An 8,210-nucleotide genomic window follows, 5' to 3' on the forward strand; every position below is an offset into this window, starting at 1 on the left:
TATATCTTAGTTTTCACCACAAAATTCTTCCAAGTGAAAACATGCCTCTCTCCATGTGATTGCATGTGCATGCAACTTCCACAGTCGGCATTGATTGCTCAAACCCTTACTTCTTGCTCTTTATCTCGAAACAACGAGCGGCCTAATTCAATTATTAAGATATTAGAGCTTTCACTAAGTCGTGGATCACTTGTCTAGACTTCGGGTGAAGGAGGACATACCAATAGATGATTCATGATAGCCTCTCCGAAGAGAGAAAGTCTATGTGCTCGAATAAGATACATCAAAGGGTTGCCGCATTATTCTCCCGTACATATTGTTTTCTCATTTTTCCTACACGATTTTTTTTGGCTTTTAATATATCAACCAAAAAAAATTAATTCTTAAGAAAACAACCCAAACTTTTTGTTTAGCAAAAATTCTACATTTCCAATATAACCGTTCTATATATAACTGATAATTATTTAATCCGGTTTAATTTGAACCAAAGTTAACTGATTTTTACCAATTTTAACCGATTTTTAATTGGAAAATGAATTCAAAATTTTGAAAAAAAAAAGTGAAAAAAAGAAAAAAGCAATAATCCTTCTTCTTCTTTCACGATACACTCCCAACAGAAGCGACACCGTATGTCTCTTAGACTCCGGAGAAAATCCACCTAATCGCCAGTCGACTTCTGCCGTAGAAATAGTTACCTGACAACACTTGCTTCGATGTCAGACAATACATATCTCTGTCTCGTCTGGTAACACGTGTATCACCGGATGGGAAGTGATTTAAGTGAAAACGCCTCTTAGCCCGTCTCACGGTGGCGTTGTTGACATTCACACATCTTGCCTCTGTTTTACTCTCAGAGGTATGCTTTCACTTTCTCTATTCCTCTCTACCTCTCATCTGTTTTAGTTTCTTTATTCTAGAGAGAAGGAGTAAAACACATTTCTTCTTTAATTGTCTACATTGCGTTAAGCTTCGATAACAATATTACACAACACACTCACATACACTTAATTATACTACTTACTTCTACACACTTACACAAGACACAAGCATGCTCTTAAACACATAATTAACTCTAGACTCTAGAATCTTACACAACTACTCTACTACACCTTGGAATTCTCAACACGTACGTGCACACTTGACACAACTTTAACTTACACACCACGATTCTCGCAGAGAATTAACTAACTATTTGTGTTTGAACCTCTAACCAATTGTTGGGAGTGTATAGAAGGATTATTGTTTTTTTCTTCTTTTTCCATTCAAAATTATACATAAATATTCTTAACAAAACAAGAACATACGTTAAAAAACACCACACCAAAGCCGCAAAGCACTTCTACCAAGAAGATAGTCTTCTTCTTACCCTCCTTTTAAACAAAATCACGTTTTTCATACTACTCATATAGTAATGCATTAATATTTTAGTTCAATAATTCCTCTCCAACAACCTTCTTGCTTCTACCATCAGTCGTCATAAGAGAAGATAATTTTCTTACCACAAAAGTCAGCTACCTTTGGTTTCTTCACATTAGGTTTGGTCGCCAAATCAAGGCTTCCTCCTCGAAGTTTTTCTTCATACCAAAGCTTCTCTACAAGGTCGTACTTGGGTCGGCGAGCGTATGTGTTGAAGCATAATCAAATCTCGCATCATAACACATTTACATATAACACAACATATTTACATAACACAACACATTTATATAAGTTAGTTATTTGATTAAGGGACACAAATTGTTCTGTCTTACAGTTGTGTCTTTAGATCAAAGAGTTGTGTCTGGTCAGTTATCACACAACACAATGGTTTGGTTCATATAAGTATAGATCGAGTCTTTGTAATACAACACAATCGAGTCTGTAATACATTCAAATTTCAGATTAATAAAAGTATTACTTTCTTACTCTGTTTTTTCTTATCGTAAACACAAACACAAAACATCAACATGGTATCAGAGCTTGCGATTGAGAGGACCAGAGAGAAAACACTAAAAGATAGAATAAGAGAGATCGTATCTTTATCAGCAAAAAGCAGATACGATGCAAGGCTCCTAAAATCAAGTGATCCCTATATTCAATGGGGAGAAGTACGACTTCTGGAGCATCAAGATGACAACCATATTTCGAACCAGAAAACTATGGTCGGTGGTTGAATAAGGCATGCCTGTTGGACTGGTGCAAGAGGGAGAAACCCCTGAAACTGCAAAAGCAAAGATGCTCAGAGAAGAAGCATAGACGAATGATACAATGGCTTTGCAAATTTTGCAAACTGCCGTAACTGATCAAATATTCTCACGAATTGCAGCAGCATCATCATCAAAAGAGGCGTGGTATGCGTTGAAGGATGAATACTAAGGCTCTCCACAAGTCCGATTGGTTAAACTCCTTCAATGCATCTCACGCCTCTTTTGATGATAATGCTGCTGCAATTCGTGAGAATATTTGATCAGTTACGGCAGTTTGCAAAATTTGCAAAGCCATTGTATCATTCGCCTCTGCTTCTTCTCTGTATTAAAATCCCAAGCACCTAGTCATATATATAAAAGTAAAGTTTTGGTCTCTCATTATTGGTTGATTTTCATTTAATGTTTTCTAATTTTTTTTATTTTTTTATTTGCTTTCTAATTGCTTTAAACAATATTTAAGATCCAATAAACACAATACATTTAACTCACACATTAAAATAAAATTATAACTGAAAATAAAATAAATTATGCATTAATCATATTCTACCACTCAATTTTATTCAAACACAATAAATTACTATTGTAACTCCATAGTTCTAAATGTAACTTCCATCATTTCTTATCATATAAATAAGCATTCTCTCAATCTATCATTCTCTCATATTGACATTCTTTTACTATCTCATTTTCACATTCTCTCATTCTCTTCTACAATACCTCAAATCATTTTTCGTTTTTTTTTTTTTTTTTTTGATTTCTTATTTTTGTTGTATGGGTTGTAAAAAAAAAATGAAATATCATTGTAAATTGTTAATGCTAAATTTTAATTTTAGAGACTACATGATATATATTTTACATTGTTCTTATTTTAAAAGATTTATCTCCTTTATCTAATTTGGATTATTATCTTATAAGTAATCATTCTCTCTTCCTCTCCCACCAATATCAAATGTTGTTATATCTCATATGTGTTGTAAGAGTTTGATTCTATATTTTAATTTAGAAAGTATTATATATATATAGATATTACATTGTTCTATTTTTTAAAGATTCATCTCCATTATCTAATTTGGATTACCATCTTATAGTAAACATTCTCTCCTCCTCTCCTACCAATATCAAATGTTGTTATATCTCATATGTGTTGTAACTTGTAAGAGTTTGATTCTATATTTTAATGTAGAAAGTATTATATATATTTAACATTGTTTTCAATTTTTATTTTATTTATATAAAAAAATATTTCTTTTATATTTCTTGCCTTTCTAATCTATTCATATTTATTTTTTAAATTTGCATAGTTAAATTTAAATTCACATATGTTGGTTTTAACAAAACAATCAACTTTATTTGAGAATTAGATGTTCCTATTCATTTTTAAACGATCAATGTGTAACATATAAGCATTTTGTCTTGCAATCACAAGTTCCATTTCCATTACTTAACTCCATGGTTAAACTATAATATATGTTGTCCTATTTGTAGGAATAACAACATACTTATTTAATTTATTTAAAAGAGCAGATGATTAAACGAAATAAACATTTCTCCAAATTTTATAATTCAATCAGTGAGTGTACTTATTACTTTGAAAAACTTTTACATTGAAGTTCATAAAATCATATAAGAAAACTAAAATACTATATCACTTCAAATTTGGAAGGAAACACTTGGTATTCCTTTTAAAAAAAGTCAAGACACATATAAAAATTTATTAATATTTAACTCACTTTAAAGACATTAAAGGTCATTTAACTCAAAAATAACTTCTATCCAATAATTTCATACATTCCTCCCACAAATAAATATATATATATATATATATGTTCAAGATTGTATTTAAATATTACATAATTTTTTAGTTAGCTAAATTTATAGTCACATATATACAATATATATACATAAGAATTTATATTACTTATTAACACCATAATTCGACCCATTATTTGCTTAACTCAATATTGGTTTCAAAGCCAACTAAAGAAAAACAGAAACGATCTTATTGATATTAGACCAAAACATGGGCATACAAACATAATCACTTACACGGAAGATATTTAAAAAAAATAACTTATTATTGCAACATCAACGTATGAAGGGTTTACATAAGCAGTTAATTAGAAAATCTATAATACAATAAATGTATTGGAAACAATATCAGTCAATGATAAGATTGGATCCTCAAAAGCAAGAAACAACATCTTCATAATTCATAAAAAATAAACGCCACAATTATACACATCTGAACGAAATGGTATAAATATATAGTGTATAAATAAAAGTGACGGCAAAGCCCGTATATGCCTAATTAAAACGAAATAATACAAAAGAGAAAACGAAAAAAGACCAAAAAAAACAAGAAAGTGTCAACTACACCACAACCCACGCGTTGCGTGGGGAAGCACCTAGTCATATATATAAAAGTAAAGTTTTGGTCTCTCTTTATTGGTTGATTTTAATTTAATGTTTTCAATTTTTTTATTTTCATTTGCTTTTAAATTGTTTAATTGCTTTAAACAATATTTAAGACCCAATTAACACAATACATTTAACTCACACATTAAAATAAAATTATAACTGAAAATAAAATAAATTATGCATTAATCATATTCTACCATTCAATTTTATTCAAACACAGTAAATTATAATTATGCACTCAGTTTCCTTTTGTAACTTCCATCAATTCTTATCATATAAATAAGCATTCTCTCATTCTCTCATATTAGCATTCTTTTACTTTCACATTTTCATATTCTCTCATTTTCTTTCATTCTCTTTTACAGTACCTCAAATCATTTTTTTGTTGTTGATATCTTATTTTTGTTGTATGGGTTACAAAAAACCAAATGAAATATCATTGTAAATTTTAATTTTAGAGACTGCATGATATATATTTTACATTGTTCTTATTTTAAAAGATTCATCTCCATTATCTAATTTGGATTATCATCTTATAAGTAATCATTATCTCCTTATCTCCCACCAATATCAAATGTTGTTATATCTCATATGTGTTGTATGAGTTTGATTCTATATTTTAATTTAGAAAGTAATATTTAACTTTTTTTCAATTTTTATTTTATTTATATAAAAATAAAATATTTTTTTATATTTCTTGTCTTTCTAATCTATTCAATTTTTTTAAAAAATATCCATAGTTTTACTTAAATTCATAGATGTTGGTTTTAACAAAAAAAAATCAAGTTTATTTGAAAATTAGATGTTCATATTCCTTTTAAACAATCAATGTGTAAAAATGAGTTAGCCACATAAATAATTCACTTTAATATATATATATAATTGACTTTTTCCATTCATTTTTCACTCTCTCCTTATTGGTTTATTTTCATTTAATGTTAATTGCTTAAACAATATTTAAGACCAAATTAACACAATATATTTATAACTCACACATTAAAACAAAATAATAAATGAAATAAATAAATTATGTATTAATCATATTCCATCACTCAATTTTATTTAAACACAAAAATTATAATTATGCACTCACTTTTCTTTTGTAACTTCCATCAATTCTTATCATATAAAAAAAGGGACAATTTGAAAACTATACTATATTTGAAAAGAAATTTGAAAATTACACGTAATCTTATAGTTATTTCAAAACTACACATTTTGGAATAAAAATGGACAAAAATACCCTTATTATTAAATAATTTTAACAATTAAATAAAAAAAAATAAAAACTTAACTTATATTTAAAAATAAATCAACTTTAAAAATAAATTACTTTTAAAAATTGTTAAATTCGGAATTAATTATTTAATAATTTAAAATTATAACGAAAATTATTTATTGTATTTTAAATAATGATTACATGAATAAATTTTTGATCTTAAAATTTTGGTTAAAGAAAAAGAAATTAAATATTTTTGTTGATATTATTTAGATTTCATTTTCTTTAAAAATAAATAATTCAAGAGTATACAATTTATAATATATATATATATATCAATGTTTTAGACTTATTTTAATTAAGGTTGATTTATTTATAATGTCGATTTTTTGAACAATCGTTTTGTTTTTTTACTTCTGTTGACTTAATTATCTGTGTCATCGACTTATATTAGAACAGTTGACTTATGTTATGGCTAGTGGATTTATAACATAGTCAATTTTTTTAATTGTTGACTTAATTTTTTTGTTCATCGATTTATATTTGTTTTCTGTTGATTTATTTATTTATTGTTGACTTATTATATTCTACATTGATTTATTAATAAGGGCGATATTTTGAATGGTTGACTTAAGTTTAATTTTTGTCGACTTATTTATTTTTCCATCGATTTATTATAAAATTGTCGATTTTTTTTTGTTTGATTGTTTTTTTACAAAGTCGACTTTTGATGATGTTGAATTATTTGTTTTGTTTGTTGATTTATAATTTTTTCCCGTTGATTTGTTTGGTCTTAGTAGACTTATCTTATTTTAAGTTGACTTATTAATATGATTGACTTTTTTAACTGTCGACTTATATTTTATTTCTGCTGATTTATGTTTTTTTCTTTGTTGACTTATATTAAAAAGTCGATTTATTTTTTTATTAATTGATTTGTTACATAGTCGATTTTTTTGAACTGTTGATTTATTTTCTAAAATATCACAATTTATTATTATTTTATTAAAGTTAACATTTTCAAAATAAATTAAAATATATTATTATTTTTCAAAACTTTTTATTAAATAAAAAATAATATTATCTATTGATTAATTTTCTGTAATTTTTTTATTGATTAATGTTTTCCATAATAAACTACTTCTGTTATGAATATAGAGTTTAGGGATAAAGCTCTTGTGTATTCTTATTAATTAATCCCGAGGTTACACACATATATATAGTAGAGTACAAAGGCCTAAGCTTAAACCGACAAAAGTAAGGAGTTGCCGAGAAGGCTTCGGCTCATGGGCCGAAGGTGTGCAGACAGAGTATGGCCGAGAGGCCGAGTCTCCATGGATAGTATATAGGCCGGTCTATTGAGTCCACTAAGTGTTTCACAACACTCCCCCTTGGACGAGATGACCGTGCCTATACTGGAATGGGATCTATGCAATGTGCTTGGGGGTGCTGCCTCATTAAAATCTTACCAGGAAAACCCATTGGGACAAAACCTTGGTGAAGGAAAAAGAGTACAGCACACATTGCTCCCCCTGTTCCAAACATCACTCCAAGTCCCTAAGTCTCCGCATTCCAATCTGATGCTTGAGCTTCTTGAATGTTGTTGTCGGTAGCGATTTGGTGAAGAGATTGGCTGAGTTGTCGCATGACTGCACTTGCAACAGTTGAACTTCTCCGGCCTTTTGTAGTTCATGTGTGAAGAAGAATTTGGGCAGTATGTGCTTCGTCCGATCTCCCTTGATGTAACCTTCTTTGAGCTGTGCGATGCAGGCTGTATTGTCCTCATAAATTATGGTTGCTTCTTTGATGTCTTCCAATCCACTGTCTGTCCGAATATGCTGAATCACGGACCGCAACCAGACACACTCACGGCTGGCTTCATGTATTGCTAGTATCTCTGCGTGATTTGATGATGTGGCTACAAGGGTTTGTTTCATAGAACGCCAAGAGATTGCTGTACCACCGTGTGTAAACACATAACCTGTTTGTGACTTGTCATTGTGTGGATCGGATAGATAACCTGCATCAGCAAAACCAACTAAACCATCTTTGTTATAGTTAGTGTAATATAGACCAAAATCTGTCGTTCCCTGTAGGAAACGCAGAACATGTTTAATACCATTCCAGTGCCTTATGGTTGGACAAGAACTATATCTTGCTAGGAGGTTCACGGCAAAGCATATGTCTGGTCTAGTGTGGCTAGCCAAGAACATTAACGCTCCTATAGCACTGAGGTAAGGCATTTCTGGTCCGAGAACTTCTTCATCGGCCTTCTTAGGAGCAAATGGATCTTTATCTACATATGTACTTCTCACAACCATGGGGCTAGTCAATGGGTGAGCTTGCTCCATATTAAACCTCTTGAGTACCTTTTCTGTATATGCCCTTTG

The sequence above is a fragment of the Camelina sativa genome, chromosome 9 (assembly GCF_000633955.1).
Source record: "Camelina sativa cultivar DH55 chromosome 9, Cs, whole genome shotgun sequence".
Taxonomy (NCBI): domain Eukaryota; kingdom Viridiplantae; phylum Streptophyta; class Magnoliopsida; order Brassicales; family Brassicaceae; genus Camelina; species Camelina sativa.